The sequence below is a fragment of the Theropithecus gelada genome, chromosome 14 (genome assembly GCF_003255815.1).
Source record: "Theropithecus gelada isolate Dixy chromosome 14, Tgel_1.0, whole genome shotgun sequence".
NCBI lineage: Eukaryota > Metazoa > Chordata > Mammalia > Primates > Cercopithecidae > Theropithecus > Theropithecus gelada.
The window spans coordinates 56,998,297-57,017,296 of record NC_037682.1 but is presented as its reverse complement, the minus strand read 5'-3'; the positions used below and the strand labels follow the sequence as shown (position 1 = coordinate 57,017,296).

General features: G+C 37.6%; 1 protein-coding gene and 1 non-coding gene across 13 annotated transcripts in view; one reads left to right on the top strand and one right to left on the bottom strand.

Annotated features, from left to right (window-relative positions):
• The window catches only part of STK33 (serine/threonine kinase 33), a 218,642-nt gene that overhangs the window by 160,318 nt on the left and 39,324 nt on the right, over positions 1-19,000 (bottom strand). The window lies entirely within an intron of this gene.
• On the top strand, positions 9,499-9,614 carry LOC112607497. The gene has a single exon (XR_003115838.1).

Sequence of the window (19,000 nt, the reverse complement as noted above, 5' to 3'; positions counted from 1 at the left end):
CCACCAACAATTAACTTATAAATTAGCTTAAGAAATTTTTATTAAGAGCCTACCATGTGCAAGGGACTGTATTAGGCACCGTGAAAGAAGCAGACTCATCCTTCACAGGCTTTGGTCTCAAGAAACATAAAGGTCTAGTTAGGAAGGTAAGACATGCCTAGAAATAACTTCAAAACAAGAAGAGAGATGAATGACCAACACAATCTTGAGCAAAAAGAACAAAGCTAGAGGTCTCACACCTCCTAATTTCAAAATACAGTCATGTGTTGCTTAACAATGGGAATACATTTGAGAAATGTGTCAATGGGTAATTTATCATTGTGCAAACACCATAGAGTGCGCTTACACAAACCTAGATGGTCCAACCTACTACACACACAGGCTATGTGGTGTAGCCTCTTGTTCCCAGGCTACAAACCTGTATAGCATTTTACTGTATTAAATATTGTAGGCAATTGTAACACAATGGTATTTGTGTATCTAAACATAGAAAAAGTACAGTAAAAACACAGATAAAATATTTTTTAAATGATACACCTGTATAGGGCGCTTACCACGAATGCAGCTTGCAGGACAGGAAGATACTCTGGGTAGAACAGTGAGTCAGTGGGGAGTGAAAGTGAAGGCACAGGTCATTACTGCATACTACTGTACACTTTACAAATACTTGTACACTTAGGCTACACTAAATTTATTTTTAAAACTTTTTCTTTCTTCAATAATTAACTCTAGCTTACTGTAACTTTTTATTGATATATGAGAATTGCACATATTTATGAGGTACCTGTGAGATTTTGATACATTCACACATGTAATGATCAAATCAGGGTAATTAGGCTATCCATTACCTCAAACATTTATCATTTATTTATGCTGGAAACATTCCAAATCTTGTCTTCTAGCTATTTTGAAATATAAAATAAATTACTGTTAACTATAGTCACGCTACTGTGCTATCAAACCCTAGAACTTATTCCTTCTATCTAACTATATTTTTGTACTCACTAACCAACCTCTCTTCATCCCCACTACCTTACCCTTCTCAGCTCCTTGGAACCATCAGTCCACTCTCTACCTCTATGGCATTAACTTGTTTATCCCCCACGTGAGTGAAATCATGCAATATTTGTCTTTCTGTGCCCGGCTTATTTAAGATAATGATCTCCAGTTCCCCCCAAGTTGCTGCAAATGACAGGATTTCATTGTCATTTATGGCTGAATAACATTCCGCTGTGTATATTTACCACATTTTCTTTATCCATTCATCCACTGGTGGGCACTTAGGTTGATTCCATATCTTGGCTATTGTGAATAGTGCTGCAACAAACATGGGAATGCAGGTATCCCTTTGATATACTGATTTCTTTTCTTTTGGATAAATATCCAGCAGTGGGATTGCTGGATCATACAGTAGACTATTTTTAATTTTCTGAGGAACCTCCATAATGTTTCCATAATGGATGTACTAATTCAAATTCCTACCAACAGTGCACTAGCTTCTCCCTTTCTTCACATCCTCACTAGCATCTGTTACTTTTCCTTTTGGAGAATAGCCATTTTAACTGATGCAAAATACCACATTGTGGTTTTGATTTGCATTTCCCTTATGATTAGTGATAAGAATTTTTTCATATAGAGTTGGCCATTTTTATGTCTTCTTTTTTGTTGCTGTTTGTTTCTTCTGAGACGGAGTTTCGCTCTTGTTGCGCAATCTCAGCTCACTGCAACCTCCGCCTCCCAGGTTCAAGTGATTCTCCTGCCTCAGCCTCCCTAGTAGCTGGGACTACAGGCATGCGCCACAATGCGTAACTAATTTTGTATTTTTCTTAGAGGCAAGGTTTCACCACGTTGACCAGGCTGGTCTCGAACTCCTGACCTCAGGTGATCCGCCCGCTGCAGCCTCCCAAAGTGATGGGATTACAGGTATTAGCCACTGCACCTAGCCCTGTATGTCTTCTTCTGAGAAGCTATTCAGGTCATTTGCTCATTTTTAAAATCAGATTATTCATTATTTTGCTATTGAATTGTTTGAGTTCCTTATCTATTCTGGTAATGAATTCCTTGTGGATGGAGAGTTTGTAAATATTTTCTTCCATTCTGTAGGTTGTTGCTTCACTCTGTTAATTGTTTCCTTTGCTGTGCAAAAGCTTTTTAACTTGATGTAATCCCATTTGTCTATTTTCGCTTTTGTTGCCTGTGCTTTTGGGGTCTTATCCAAAAAAAATCTTTGCCTAGACCCACATATACACCATGGAATACTATGTAGCCATAAAAAAGGATGAGTCCGTGTCCTTTGTAGGGACATGGATGAAGCTGTAAACCATCATTCTCAGCAAACTATCACAAGAACAGGAAACCAAACACCACATGTTCTCACTCATAGGTGGGAACTGAACAATAAGAACACTTGGACACAGGAAAGGGAACATCACACACCGGGGCCTGTTTGGGGTGGGGAGAGGTAGAAGGGATAGCATTAGGAGATACACCTAATGTAAATGACGAGTTAATGGGTGCAGCACACCAACATGGCACATGCATACGTATGTAACAAACCTGCACGCTGTGCATATGTACCCTAGAACTTAAAGTATACCACAAAAAAAAAAAAAAAAAAAAAAATTTACCCAGACCAATGTCCTCAAGTATTTCCCCAATGTTTTCCTCTAGCAGTTTCATGATTTCAAGTCTTACATTTAAACCTTCAATGCATTTATTTTGTTTTTGGATATGGTGAGAGATAGGGATCTAGTTTCCTTCTTCTGCATATGGATATACAGTTTCCCCAGTATCATGTATTAGAGAGGCTGTCCTTTCCACAATGCATGTTTCTGGAACATTTGTTGAAAATAAGTTGGCTATAAATGTATGGATTTATTTCTGAGTTATCTATTCTGTTCCATTGGTCTGTGTGTCTATTTTTATGCCAGTACAATGCTGTTCTGGTTACTATAGTTTTATAACATATTTTGAAGTCAAAAATTGTGATGCCCTCAACTGCGTTATTTTTGCTCACAATTCTTTTGGCTATTCAGTCTTTTGTGGGTCCACACAAATTTTAAAAAAAAATTTCTATTCTGTAAAGAATGTCATTGGTATTTTGGGAGGGATTGCATTGAATCTGTAGATCACTTTGGGTAGTATGAACACTTCAACAATATTAATTCTCCCAATACATGATCATGGGACATCTTTCCATTTGTTTGTGTTCTCTTTGATTTCTTTCTTCATATTTTATCATTTTCATTACAGAAATATTTTACTTCTTTGGTTAAATTTTTTCCTAGGTGTCTTATTTTTTGGTTAAATTTATTCCTAGGTGTTTTATATTTTTGTAGCTATTGTAAATGAGATTATTTTCTTAATTTCTCAGATTGTTCACTGTTGGTGTATAAAAATACTGCTGATTTTTGCATGCTGGTTTTGTATAAAGGACATCCAGATTGGAAAGGAGAAAGCCAATTTATCCTTTTTCACAGATGACATGATCTTATATTTAGGAAAACCTAAAGACTCCACCAAAAAAGGGTTAGAACTGATAGACAAATTGTTAGCTGTGGTGTGGTCATATATGGTCTCTATTGATTTCAGGTATGTTCCTTCTATACTCAGTTTGTTCAGAGTTTTTATTATGACGGGATGTTAAGTTTTATTGAATACTTTTTCAGTATCTATTGAAATGACCATATATGAATACTTTTTCAGTATCTACTGAAATGACCATATAATTTTTGTTCTTGATTCTGTTAATCAGATATGTCACATTAATTTACATATGATGAAACATCCTTGCATCCCTGGTGTAAATCACACTTGATTGTGGTAAATGATCTTTTCAGCGTGTTGTTGAATTTGCTAGTGTTTCATTGAAGATTTCTGCATCTATGTTCAACAGGGATATTGGCCTGTAGTTTTCTTTTCTTTTCTTTTCTTTTTTTTCCTTTCTGTTGTGGCTTTGCCTGGTTTTGGTGTGAGAGTGATGCTAGCCTTGTAGAATGAGTTTGGACTATTCCCTCCTCAATTTTCTGAAACAGTTTGAATACAAATGATATTAGCTTTTCTTTACCCATTCGTGAGAATTCAATAGTGAAGACATTGGGTCCTGAGCTTTATTGGGAAACTTCTGATTGTTGCTTCAATCTCATAAATCACTATTAGTCTGTTCAGGTTTTCTGTTTCTTCATGGTTCAATTCTTATATGTTATGTATATAGGAATTTATTCATTTCTTCTAAGTTTTTCAATTTGTTGGTATATAGTTGTTCGTGAGATTCTATAATGATCCTTTGTATTTCTGTGGTTACCAGCTGTAATGTTTTCATCTCTGATTTTATTTATTTGGGTCTTCTCTCTTTTTTCTTAGTCTAGCCAAAGATTTATTGATTTTCAGATTTTAAAAAAAGACAACTTTTAAATTCATTGATTTTTTAAGTCAGCTTATCTTTACTTAAAACAAAAGTCAGTGTTTCTGTAACATGATTTCAAATAAATGTCAAATACTAACTTTGTACTTTGTATTTCCGTAATTACAAATATCACTCTGAACGAATCATGGCTTTCAGTGATATATCAGCATCTTCTGCGAAAGTTTTATATAACTATACAATTAATGAACAAACAATTGTTGTAACAATTTTGAAGAAATATTATTTGATGATAGTAATAATTCTTCTTGCAAAAATACTTTTGTTTGAAACTCTACATAATAATAAGGTCCCAGAATATGTAATTTAAAATAGCAATAGTTTCAGGGTGATCTTTTGTAATTTTTTTTAGCCTCAAATTCATTTATTTCTGCTCTGATCTTTATTATTTTTCTTTCCTTCTACTAATATACTAGCCAGGTTGGTCTCAAACTCCTGACCTTGTGATCTACCCGCCTCAGCCTCCCAAAGTGCTAGGATTACAGGCATGAGCCACCACACTCAACCAGGATTTTCTTGCATTGTCAGGCTGCAAATTTTCTGAACTTTCATGCTTTGTTTCCCTTATAAAACTGAATACCTTTAACAGCACCCAAGTCACCTAGGTGCTTTGCTGCTTAGAAATTTCTTCCACCAGATACTCTAAATCATCTCTCTGAAGTTCAAAGTTCCACACATCTCTAAGGCAGGTGAAAAACGTCACTGGTCTCTTTTCTAAAACATAACAAGAGTCACCTTTGCCCCAGTTCCCAACAAGTTCCTCATTTCCATCTGAAACCACCTCAGCCTGGACTTAGTTGTCCATATCACTTTCAGCATTTTGGGCAAAGCCATTCAACAAATCTCTAGGAAATTCCAAACTTTTCCACACTTCCTGTCTTCTTCTGAGCCCTCCAAACTGTTCCAACCCCTGCCTATTACCCAGTTCCAAAGTCACTTCCACATTTTTGGGTATTTACGGCAGCACCACAATCTACTGGTACCAATTTACAGTGTAAGTGTTCACACTGCTGATAAAGACATACCCAAGACTGGAAGAAAAAGAGGTTTAGCAGACTCACAGCTCTATATGGCTAGGGAGGTCTCCCAATCATGGCAGAAGGCAAGAAAGAACAAGTCATAGTTTACATGGATGGCAGCAGGCAAAACGACTCCCTGAACTTCTTTAAGGGGGTTATTCTGCTTTTTTTTTTTTTTTTTTTTTTTTTTGAGACAGAGTCTTGTTCTATTACCCAGGCTGGTGTGTAGTGGTGCAATCTTGGCTCACTGCAACTTTTGCATCCTGGGTTCAAGTGACTCTCCTGCCTCGGCCTCCTGAGTAGCTGGGACTATAGGTGCCTACTACCACAACTGGCTAATTTTTGTACTTTTAGTAGAGACAGGGTTTTACCATGTTGGCCAAACTAGTCTCGAACTCCTGACCTCAAGCGATCTGCACACCTCAGCCTCCCAAAATGCTATGATTACAGGCATGAGCCACCATGCCTGGCCTTATTCTGAATTCTTAGTCAGACATTTCATAGATCTGCAATGCTTCTGGGAACACTGCTAGAGCTCTGTTAGTATCTTTTGGTGGTATTATATTTTCCTGAGTTTTCACAATCCTTGTGTCTTTTTGTTGATGACTGCACATTTAAGGAGAGAGCTGCCTCCACTAGTTTTTGCAGGTGTTCTTTGGTGGTGTTGGACCTTTACTTCTTCATATCAGAACTTAAACTCCGGCTTGTCATTTTTTCCCATTCTGCGCAGAACTTGTAGTGAGCGTAAGAACTAAAACTTTACCCCAGAACTATATTGCTGTGCTGTTATTGCTTCCTAATCTAGGAAAAACATAAATGGGCACCAGAACTTAATCCCGGCCTTTTAGTTATTTCTAGGTCAGGGGAAGGCTTGATTCAAACGCCTAGGCTTTGTGGAAAATCCTGCTAGGTATTCCAGCCTTTCCATGAACTGTGCCCTTGCAGCACTATGCCCCTGGCCTGTCTCTCCAACATGGTGTCCCTGCTGATTGGAGAGCTAAAGAGCCACCAAGATCTGCACACCAGTCACTGTGCTCAGTGCCTCTGTGTGCCCCCAATTCACCCCCAGATGGTACAACCCTCCTGATATTCCCAGTGGTTCCTATGGAGTACATCTCGAGTAGGCTTCTCACAAAGATTCCAGACCAGTGGCGAGAATGAATGCCTACCTCCAATTCCCTCCTATCACCCTATAAGCCATAGGTCTAGAAAAATTCTCTGTGAGTGGCATTATGCCAGCTTGGGGAAGGAAGTGGCACAGACTGAAATGACCTTTTCTCTTAACGCTTATCTCAATTCTGTGAGTCTATGGGGTTTCTCAGTTTCTCCTCCAAGTTCTGGTATATTCAGGATGGTATTCTTGTTTTTAAATCATTTCTAGTTGTATTTTTGTAGGGAAAGTGATGCCAGAGGATCTTCTATTCTGTCATTTTGCTGACATCACCTTGCTTGCTGTAACTTTTCTACTTCATAAACTTTTTACCTTTTTTTAAACTTTTTGCTTCTTTTTAATAACACATAGCTTAAAACACAAACAGAGGTTCAGCTGTACAAAACTATTTTATCTCTTTATATCCTTACTCTACAAGCTTTTCTCTATTTTTCAGTTCTTTTACTCATTTTTTTTTACTTTTTAAACTTTCTTGTTAAAAACTATGACACATACACACACATTAGTCTACATCTACACAGGATGAGGATCATCAGTATCACTGTCTTCCTCCTCCACATTTTGTTCCTCTGGAAGGTCTTCAGGGGCAATAACAAGCATGGAGCTGTTATCTCCTATGATAAAAATGCCTGCTTCTGGATACCTCCTGAAGGACCTGCCTGAGGCTGCTTAACAGTTAACTTTTTTAATAAGTGAAAAGAATAGACTCTAAAATAACAAAGAGCATAACAAAGGCTGGGTGATGGCTCATGTCTATAATCCCAACACTTTAGGAGGCCAAGGCAGGAGGATCGCTCGAGCCCAGGAGTTCAAGAGCTGCCTGGGCCATACAGTGAGACCTTATCTCCACACACACACAAAAAATTTAAATTAGCCAGGTATGTGGCACACACTTATAGTCCCAGATACTCAGGAGGCTGAGGCAGGAGGATCACTTGAATCTAGGAGTTCAAGGCTGCAGAGTAAGCTACGATGAAGCCACTATACTCTAGCATGGGTGACAGAGGGAGACTCTGTCTCAAAAAAAAAAAAAAAAAAAAAAATATATATATATATATATATATATGGTATACATATCTCATATATAAGTAAATATATAAACGAGTAACATAATTGCTTATTATTATCTAGTATTATATACTTTACATAAGTACAAGTCCTATGCTTTTATACAACTGGAAGTACAATAGGTTTGTTACACTTGATCTTAGCCAAAAGGCCGAGAAGCAATAGTAGGTTTGTTTACAATAGCATCACTACAAACACCTGAGTGATGTGTTGCCTTACAATGTCACATCACCTACAATGTCACTAGACAATAGGAATTCTTTAGCTCCATTATAATCATATGGGACCACCACCATATATGTGATCCATCATTGACCAAAATGTTGTTATGCGCTATATGACTATATATTTTAAGACTATCAAAATCAAAACAGCATGGTACTAGCATAAAAATAGACACACTGACCAATGGAACAGGACAGAAATCCCAGAAACCCACACATTAATAGTCAACTAATTTTTTTTTTTACAAAGGTGCAAAGAACACACAACGGGAAATGGACACCCTATTTAATAAATGATGATGGAAAAAATGAATATCCACATGCAGAAGAATGAAATTGCATTTTTATCTCATACCATATATAAAAATCAACTCCAAATGGATTAAAGACTTATATATAAGATCTGAAACTATAAAACTAACTAGAAGAAAACACAGAGGATAAGCTCCGTGACATTAGACTAGGCAATGATTTTTTGGATATGACCCCAAAGGCACAGGCAACAAAAGCAAAAATAGACAAGTGGAATGGCATCCACCTAAAAAGCTTCTGCAGAGCGAAGGAAACAGGTTAACAAAGTGAAGGGACAACTCACAGAGTAAGAGAAAACATTTACAAACAATGTATCTGATAAAGGATTAATATCCAAAATATGTAAGGAACTCAAACAACTCAATAGCAAGAAAACAAATAACCTGATCAATGAATTGGCCGGGTGTGGTGGCTCACGCCTGTAATCCAAGCACTTTGGGAGGCCGAGGCGGGTGGATCACGAGGTCAGGAGATCAAGACCATCCTGGCTAACACAGTGAAACCCCATCTCTATTAAAAATACAAAAAATTAGCTGGGCATGGTGATATGCACCTGTTCTCCCAGCTAATGGGGAGGCTGAGGCAGGAGAATCGCTTGAATCTGGGAGGTGGAGGATGCAGTGATTCTAGATCATGCCACTGCACTCCAGTCTGGGCGACAGAGTGAGACTCCATCTCAAAAAAAAAAGCATGAATGACCTGGACATTTATACAAAGACGTACAAATAGCCAACCAGTTCACGAAAACAATGTTCAACATCACTAATCATCAGAGAAATGCAAATTAAGACCATTATGAGATGATATCACCTCATACCTGTTAGAATGGCTGTTATCAAAATGATGAAAGATAAGTGTTAGTGAGGATGCAGAGAAAGGGAACACCTGTACACTGTTGGTCGGGATGTAAATTAGTACAGCTATTACGAAAAACGGTATGGAGGTTCCTCAAAAAAACTAAAAACATCACTACTATATGATTCAGCAATCCCACTGCTGGGTACACACCCAAAGTACCAAAATCAGTATGTCAGAAGGAGATCTGCACTCCCACGTTCACTGCAACATTACTCTCAATAGCCAAGATGTGAAAACAACCTCAGTGCCCATCAACAGATGAATGGATAAAAAATGTGTTATATATATATATACACACACACAATGGAATACTATTAGCCTTGTTTAGAAGGAAATCCTGTCATTTGCAACACTGTGGATAAGCCTGGGGGACATTACATTAAGTGAAATTAAGTGAAATGAGCCAGGCGCAGAAAGACAGAGGACCTCTCTCCCACAGGGCCACAGGGGATCTTTTTTCTCTTCAGCCAGGGTTGGAGACCAAGATAGCCCTTGAGAATCATTATCTGGGCAGCCTTGTTTACCTCCCTTGGGCATTTGAAAACAAAAGACAAACACCACACAATCTTACTTATATGTAGAACCTAAAAGAGTCAAATTCATAGAAGTAGAGTGTAGAATGATGATTACCAGAGGCTGGGAGGAATAGGAGGGAAGGAATGGAGAACTGCTGGTCAAAGGGTAGACAAGAGGAATGTTTTGAGATCTATTGCATAGCAGGGTGACTATAGTCAATAATAGCATATTGCACGTTTAAAAAGAATTAAGAAACTGACTGGTCGCTGTGGCTCCTGCCTGTAATCCTAGCACACTGGGAGGCCTAGGTGAGTGGATTGCCTGAGCTCAGGAGTTCAAGACCTGCCTGGGCAACATGGCGAAACCCCCATCTCTACTAAAAACACAAAAAGCAGATGGGTGTGGTGGTGAGCGCCTGTAATCCCAGTTACTTGGGAGGCTGAGGTGGGAGAATCACTTGAATCTGGAAGACAGAGGTTGCAGTGAGCTCAGATTGAGCCATTGCACTCCAGCCTGGGTGATAGAGCGAGACTCCATCTTAAAAAAAAAATAAAAATAATAAAGAAAGTAAATTCTAATTATCTTACCACAAAAAAGTGAGGTGATGGATATGTTAATTAGCTTGATTTAATCACTCCATGCTGTGTGCATGTATCAAAACATCACATTCTACCCTACAAATGTATACGATTATGATGTCAATTAAAAATAATAAGTTTTTTTAGCCAGGCGAGGTGGCAGGCATCTGTAGTCCCAGCTACTCGGGAGGCTGAGGCAGGAGAATGGCGTAAACCCGGGAGGCGGAGCTTGCAGTGAGCTGAGATCCGGCCACTGCACTCCAGCCTGGGCGACAGAGCGAGACTCTGTTTCAAAAAAAACAATAATAATAATAATAATAATAAGTTTTTTAAAAACAAGAAGGGAAAAAGTACCTAAAGAACAGTAAAAATAAAAATGGCATAAGAAGTCAGAAGAAAAAGAAGTGACTTCCAGCTGGGGTGATCAGAGAAGACACTGAGATCAAATGTTAACATCTGAAATGGGCCTGGATATATACGCGGGATTTGGGCAGTCTAAGAACAAGGTGAACAGATTGCAAGGAAAGAGAAGCAATGCAAGTGAAGGTGGGCACATAAGAAAGCACCCATGATTGTCCAGAAGTTCTGTTGGCCAAGAGAGTACCTCAGAAATAGGAGTAAAGTTGAAATAGAATATTGAGACTAGGGCCAGTTAGGGAGGGCCTGACCATGAGGCTAAGAAGTCTGGATTTTATCGGGTAATTGGGGAGCTGGTAAAGATTTCTGAGCAGAAAAAAGCATCATCAAAGTTGTGCTTTAGAAAGATCAATCTAGCAGTAATTGAAGTAACTGAACATCAATCAAATGCAGATGATATAGCACAGTGAGTATAATGTAAGCCTGCAGGAATTCAGGAATTCATTTATAAAAATGTAATTTATATGCATCTTTTCAGTAACACAGCTCTATAAACTGTCTTGCTCATAGACTAGTACCTAATTATATAAGCATCTAAAAAGGTCATAAGTACTATAAAATGATATCACAAAACCTCTTGCCTCTGCCTGGAAATCCTTCCACCCCCTTTCCCTTCCAGTAAACTCCTTATCCTGTAGACTTCAGTTTAAATGTCACTTCTTCAGAAAGGCCTTTTTTAAATCACTTATCCAAATTGGGTCCCCTTGTTTTTCTCTTTCAAAGGAACTTGTACACTTTCTTCATAACACTTATCACAATTTATAAGCATATATTTTGGTCACTAATTAATTAAAGTCTATTTTCCCCACTAGACTGTGAGGGGAAAGACTGTATTTTTGCTCATCATTATATCCTCCGGAGCCTAAAATGATGTAACACATATTAGGCACCTAACAAATATTTATTCTATGAAGAATGAATGAATGAAGAAGAGAAGAACAGATTTTAGTGTCACCATAGTAATGCCCCTCTTTGCTAGATGCACTTACTATTGACTAAGATACTTTCTTTCAAAGAGAAAATTAAAAGAAATCTTAAACCAGGCATGGTGGCTCATGCCTGTAATCCCAACACTTTGGGAGGCCAAAGCAGGAGGATCACTTGAGCCTGGGCAACATGGTGAGACCTCATCTCTACAAAAAATCAAAAAATTAGCTGGCCATCATGGTGCATGCTTGTGGTCCCAGCTACTTGGGAGGCTGAGGTAGGAGGATCACTTGAGCCTGGGAGGTCAAGGCTGCAGTGAGCCTTGATTGTGCCACTGCACTCCCCCTTGGCAACAGAGGGGGACCTTGTCTAGAAAAAGAAGAGAAGAGAAGGGAGAAGGGAGAAAGGAGAGGGGAGAGGAGAGAGGGGAGAGGGGAGAGGGGAGAGGGAAGAGGGGAGAGGGGAGAGGGAAGAGAGGAGGGAGGAGGAGGAGGAGGAGAAAAGAAAGGGAGGGAAGGAGGGAGAAGGAAGGAAGGAAGGAAGGAAGGAAGGAAGGAAGGAAGGAAGGAAGGAAGGAAGGAAGGAAGGAAGGAAGGCAGGAAGTCTTAAATTTCAACTTAAAGCTGAATTCCTATGTGCCAAAATCAGAAATAAAAACCTGTACTTACCCAAAGAAAACCTTAAAACAAATATTCAAGTCAAAATATACATTCCTATCTCTCATATTTTTACAGAAATAATTCCTAGTGCAACTACTAAGTGAACTAGAATAAGGAACAGAACCTGGGCACAAGAAAGCATTATAAGTCAGATGTAAAGAAGGCAATTATAGACTTGTAACTCCTTTATTCATGTATATCATGTGAGAATCTCAAAAAGGAACTTCAGCATTCAATGAAAGATTTTTACTTTAACCTGAATCATCACTGGAGTAGGAAAAAACCCTCAAAAAAGATGACTAAGCTTTTTTTTTAAAAAAAAAAAAAAAAACAAGTAATTCACTTCCAAACAATAAATAATTGGTTTTCAATCACATGCTGTTTATACCTACGTACTTACTTCATGCCACAAACTTGGCGCAAGGCTTTCTTCATATAATAATAAACACAGACAATTAGCAATGTAATGAACCTCAAGTCACAGAAGTCTAGAGAAGTCCAAAGGAGTTCAACATGAGGCATTTGGGACCTTATCTCAAGTTGCAGCCCTTCACAAAAATTTAACTTAGAAAAATCACTCAATTTGCTAGGACACATGAAGGCCTAACCAACTGCCAATAAGTAGCTAGAGAAGTTGGTTTAAAACTAGAAATGTTGAGCTAACTTGGTACAATGAATTATCCGCAGCAAAAGGAAAAATAATATTTCCATCATTCATTTGTTTGCAGGGGTGTGTTTGTTCAACTATTGCAAATCAGATGCACTACATAAACTTAAAATGAAAAGGAAAAAAGACCAGCATAAATTTGTTCAGAGAGATATAGTCAATTTCACTAGAAGGAAATACATTCCTAAAAATCACTACACTATGCAAAAATGGCACAAACAAGAACTTACGGGGGAAATGGAAATGTAGCTAGGGACACAAAACTCCAAATCTTTGTCAGTCACACACACACACACACACACACACACACACACGAAACCTAATAAAAAATCATAGCATTTTTATACATGTTAAATGGTTAGGAAACATAAATATATGGCACCTTACCTTGAAAAAAAGACCTGAAGTTTACTTATAGACATAGACATTTGAAAGACTGTAGCTTTTGAATTAATCATGGGTGCCAGAAAGAAGGTTATCTGAAATCAGAAGGAAAGGTGTGACACCAGATGTGAGTGGGTGTGGCTCAAAACTTGTGGTGAACTGAGGTAGCTGGTAGATATTCCAGGTATGTACATGTGTCCGTTTTGTGTGTTCCTACTGGGCTTGGTTCAACTGTGTGCTGTATTCTGTGTTCACTTGGTGTTTCTTGCTGACAAAATCATGGATAAGGCAAACATGAAATTCATTTATGCTCAAATTGCTTCCTAATATATCAATGGCGTTGCAGTAAATTCACGTTTTCAAAACAAGTGTTAATATAGCACGACTGACTGTGTGGGTATTCAAATTCAAACAGCTAATGCCAACTGGATACTGCAATCATTTCCCATTCCTCAAATGTCTTGAGTTCAATGAAATCACAAGATTTTGAAGAATCACAGACTCTCTAATAGAAAACAGCCACTATTTCTAAATAGATTGGTATAATTCACATGACCAAACACTAGAAAATGTAGGGGTCCACTTGCCTCTATGAAACTACAATCTTCTTCATAAAATTGCTGCCTTTAAAGTAACAAAATATAAACAGCACTGGTAAATATAGCATTTGATCAAATCTAGTTTTTGCTCAGGAACACAGGATCTTCTCCCGTCATCATGAGCATTATCACTAATATACCTTCTCACACATTCCCAACACCTTCAGCAGCCATATTATGACAACCAAAGCACAAAGCCAACAAAATGGCATAGCCAAATTCACAAACCTTAGCATTTTTTCCTGGCCCTGGTGCTAGTTTCTAGGTTGGTGGCGGTGCATGACAATCATGTAGTAAAAACAGTGTTCACTAACAGACTTCATTTCATCTGGTTTTAATTAAGAAAATTTAACCTCTAGGAGAAATGTCTGAACCGCTATTTTTAGCATTTATCAAGTATTATCTGTTCCACAGGTTAAGCTCTCAGTTTAGTACATCATGCAAAGTAGGAGCTTCCTAAATCTTTGTTGAACAAACATTAGTTGAACTTACTTATTTGTTTTACTATTTTACCCCATAATTTTATTCCCAGAATATTAAATTCCATTTTCAAAAGCAACATAGTCACTACCGGCTAAAATATTATTTTTGGTTGCTTTTAATTACTATAAAATTAGAAAATAATTGCTGCAATAAAAAGTGAAAGAGTCCAGAGGGGATAAAATGAAGAGTCCATAGAATCTCCATTCTCCATCTCAGAGATTATCATTTCCAATGGTTCTGTGTAACATTCTAGAAATTTTCTTTGCATATATACAGCCTAAGTATAAATCATATATTATTGTAAATAAGCTCATACTATACCTATTATCACTAACTTACTCTTTTTCTAAGTATTATAGCCTAACCATTTTTTCATTATCCATATATATATTTACACATCTTTTGTTTTAATGGCTATATAATATTCCAATATAGATAAGCATTCTAAATTATTTAACAAGTCCATATCAATAGTCAAGTAAATTGCTTCCAAATTGTTTCTATTATAAATGATGTTATATGCAATAACCTTTTACATATATCTTTGTACACTGAGATGAATATATTTGTAGAACATACTCTTAGCAGTAGCACTGCAGAGATAAATGTGTATTTATTATTTTGATAAATGTCAGACCGCCCTCAAGAAAGGATCTGAGAGTGCATTTTACCACATGCTATCATTAGATATTTTTGAACTTTTTCATCTTTGTCAGTTTGGTAAATGAAAAATAGCATCTTATTTTAATTTTTACCTTCTTAATTATAAATGAGGTTAAGTATTTTTTCAAAATTTTTTCTGTAAAATATCTGTTCATACTGATTTTTTCTCATCTTTTTCTTGTTCACTTACCACTGATCCCTAAATATTAATGATATCAATCCTTCTTCTGTCAAATATATTGCAATCATTCTCCCCTACTTGGGTATTTGTTTGTTGATTCTTGTCATGGTGATTTTGTCATGTAAAAGTTTTTAGTTTTTTTTATTATTAAATTTAATTTTATTTTGAATACTTGCTTGATTATTCAGCTAACCATGTCTCTTATTTTCTTTAGTAAACGGTTTCAATAGTAAACATTATATATCCTTGGGTTTACATGTCAGCACTTCATACGAATTCTTTTTTTTTTTTTAATTATACTTTAAGTTCTAGAGTACATGCGCACAATGTGCAGGTTTGTTACATATGTATACATGTGCCCTGTTGGTGTGCTGCACCCATTAACTCGTCATTTACACTAGGTATATCTCCTAATGCTATTCCTCCCTCCTCCCTCCTCCCCACAATAGGCCCCGGTGTGTGATGTTCCCCTTCCTGTGTCCAAGTGATCTCATTGTTCAATTCCCACCTATGAGTGAGAGCATGCGGTATTTGGTTTTCTGTTCTTGTGATAGTTTACTGAGAATGATGGTTTCCAGCTGCATCCATGTCCCTACAAAGCACACCAACTCATCCTTTTCTATGGCTGCACAGTATTCCACGGTGTATATGTGCCACATTTTCTTAATCCAGTCTGTCACTGATGGACATTTAGGTTGATTCCAAGTCTTTGCTATTGTGAATAGTGCCTCAATAAACATACGTGTGTATGTCTTTATAGGAGCATGACTTATAATCCTTTGGGTATATCCCCAGTAATGGGATGGCTGGGTCAAATGGTATTTCTAGTTCTAGATCCTTGAGGAATCACCACACTGTTTTCCACAATGGTTGAACTAGTTTACAGTCCCACCAACAGTGTAAAAGCATTTCTATTTCTCCACATCCTCTCCAGCACCTGTTGTTTCCTGACTTTTTTCATGTGTCTGTTGACTGTATGAATGTCTTCTTTTGAGAAATGTCTGTTCATATCCTTTGTCCACTTTTTGATGGGGTTGTTTTTTTCTTGTAAATTTGATTGAGTTCTTTACAGGTTCTGGATATTAGCCCTTTGTCAGATGAGTAGATTGCAAAAATTTTCTCCCATTCTGTAGGTTGCCTGTTCACTCTGATGGTAGTTTCTTTTGCTGTGCAGAAGCTCTTTAGTTTAATGAGATCCCATTTGTCAATTTTGGCTTTTGTTGCCATTGCTTTTGGTGTTTTAGACATGAAGTCTTTGCCCATGCCTATGTCCTGAATGGTACTACCTAGGTTTTCTTCTAGCGTTTTTATGGTTTTTGTTCTAACATTTAAGTCTCTAATCCATCTTGAATTAATTTTCGTATAAGGAGTAAGGAAAGGATCCAGTTTCAGCTTTCTACTTATGGCTAGCCAATTTTCCCAGCACCATTTATTAAAAAGGGAATCCTTTCCGCATTTCTTGTTTCTCTCAGGTTTGTCAAAGATCAGATGGCTGTAGATGTGTGGTATTATTTCTGAGGGCTCTGTTCTGTTCCATTGGTCTATATCTCTGTTTTGGTACCAGTACCAGCACCATGCTGTTTTGGTTACTGTAGCCTTGTAGCATAGTTCGAAGTCAGGTAGCGTGATGCCTCCAGCTTTGTTCTTTTGGCTTAGAATTGTCTTGGCAATGCAGGGTCATTTTTGGTTCCATATGAACTTTAAATCAGTTTTTTCCAATTCTGTGAAGAAACTCATTGGTAGCTTAATGGGGATGGCATTGAATCTATAAATTACCTTGGGCAGTATGGCCATTTTCACAATATTGATTCTTCCTATCCGAGAGCATGGTATGTTCTTCCATTTGTTTGTGTCCTCTTTGATTTCACTGAGCAGTGGTTTGTAGTTCGCCTTGAAGAGGTCCTTTACATCTCTTGTAAGTTGGATTCCTAGGTATTTTATTCTCTTTGAAGCTATTGTGAATGGGAGTTCATTCATGATTTGGCTCTCTGTTTTTCTGTTACTGGTGTATAAGAATGCTTGTGATTTTTGCACATTGATTTTGTATCCTGAGACTTTGCTGAAGTTGCTTATCAGCTTAAGGAGATTTTGGGCTGAGACAATGGGGTTTTCTAAATATACAATCATGTCATCTGCAAACAGGGACAATTTGACTTCTTCCTTTCCTAACTGAATACCCTTGATTTCTTTCTCTTGCCTGACTGCCCTAGCCAGAACTTCCGACACTATGTTGAATAGGAGTGGTGAGAGAGGGCATCCCTGTCTTGTGCCAGTTTTCAAAGGGAATGCTTCTAGTTTTTGCTCATTCAGTATGATATTGGCTGTGGGTATGTCATAAATAGCTCTTATTATTTTGAGATATGTTCCATCAATACCGAATTTATTGAGAGTTTTTAGCATGAAAGGCCACTGAATTTTGTCAAAGGCCTTTTCTGCATCTATTGAGATAATCATGTGGTTTTTGTCTTTGGTTCTATTTATACACTGGATTACATTTATTGATTTGCGTATGTTGAACCAGCCTTGCATCCCAGGATGAAGCCCACTTGATCATGGTGGATAAGCTTTTTGATGTGCTGCTGTTTTCAGTTTGCCAGAATTTTATTGAGGATTTTTGCATCAATGTTCATCAGGGTTATTGCTCTAAAATTCTCTTTTTTTGTAGTATCTCTGTCAGGTTTTGGTATCAGGATGATGTTGGCCTTATAAAATGAGTTAGGGAGGATTCCCTCTTTTTCTATTGATTGGAATAGTTTCAGAAGGAATGGTACCAATTCCTCCTTGTACCCTCTGGTAAAATTCGGCTGTGAATCCGTCTGGTCCTGGACTTTTTTGGGTTTGTAGGCTATTAATTATTGCCTCAATTTCAGAGCCTGCTATTAGTCTATTCAGCGATTCAACTTCTTCCTGGTTTAGTCTTGGGAGAGTGTAAGTGTCCAGGAAATTATCCATTTCTTCTAGATTTTCTAGTTTATTTGCGTAGAGGTATTTATAGTATTCTCTAATGGTAGTCTGTATTTCTGTGGGATCGGTGGTGATATCCCCTTTATCATTTTTTATTGCGTCTATTTGACTCTTCTCTCTTTTCTTCTTTATTAGTCTTGCTAGCAGTCTATCAATTTTGTTGATCTTTTCAAAAAACCAGCTCCTGGACTCATTGATTTTTTGGAGGGTTTTTTGTGTCTCTGTCTCCTTCAGTTCTACTCTGATCTTAGTTATTTCTTGCCTTCCGCTAGCTTTTGAATGTTTGCTCTTGCTTCTCTAGTTCTTTTAATTGTGATGCTAGGGTGTCAATTTTGGATCTTTCCTGCTTTCTCTTGTGGGCATTTAGTGCTATAAATTTCCCTCTACACACTGCTTTAAATGTGTCCCAGAGATTCTGGTATGTTGTATCTTTGTTCTCATTGGTTTCAAAGAACATCTTTATTTCTGCCTTCATTTTGTTATGTACCCAGTAGTCATTCAGGAGCAGGTTGTTCAGTTTCCATGTAGTTGAGCGGTTTTGATTGAGTTTCTTAGTCCTGAGTTCTAGTTTGATTGCACTGTGGTCTGAGAGACAGTTTGTTATAATTTCTGTTCTTTTACATTTGCTAAGGAGTGTTTTACTTCCAACTATGTGGTCAATTTTGGAATAAGAGCAATGTGGTGCTGAGAAGAATGTATATTCTGTTGATTTGGGGTGGAGAGTTCTCTAGATGTCTATTAGGTCCGCTTGGTGCAGAGTTGAGTTCAATTCCTGGATATCCTTGTTGACTTTCTGTCTCGTTGATCTGTCTAATGTTGACAGTGGGGTGTTAAAGTTTCCCAGTATTATTGTCTGGGAGTCTAAGTCTCTTTGTAAGTCTCTAAGG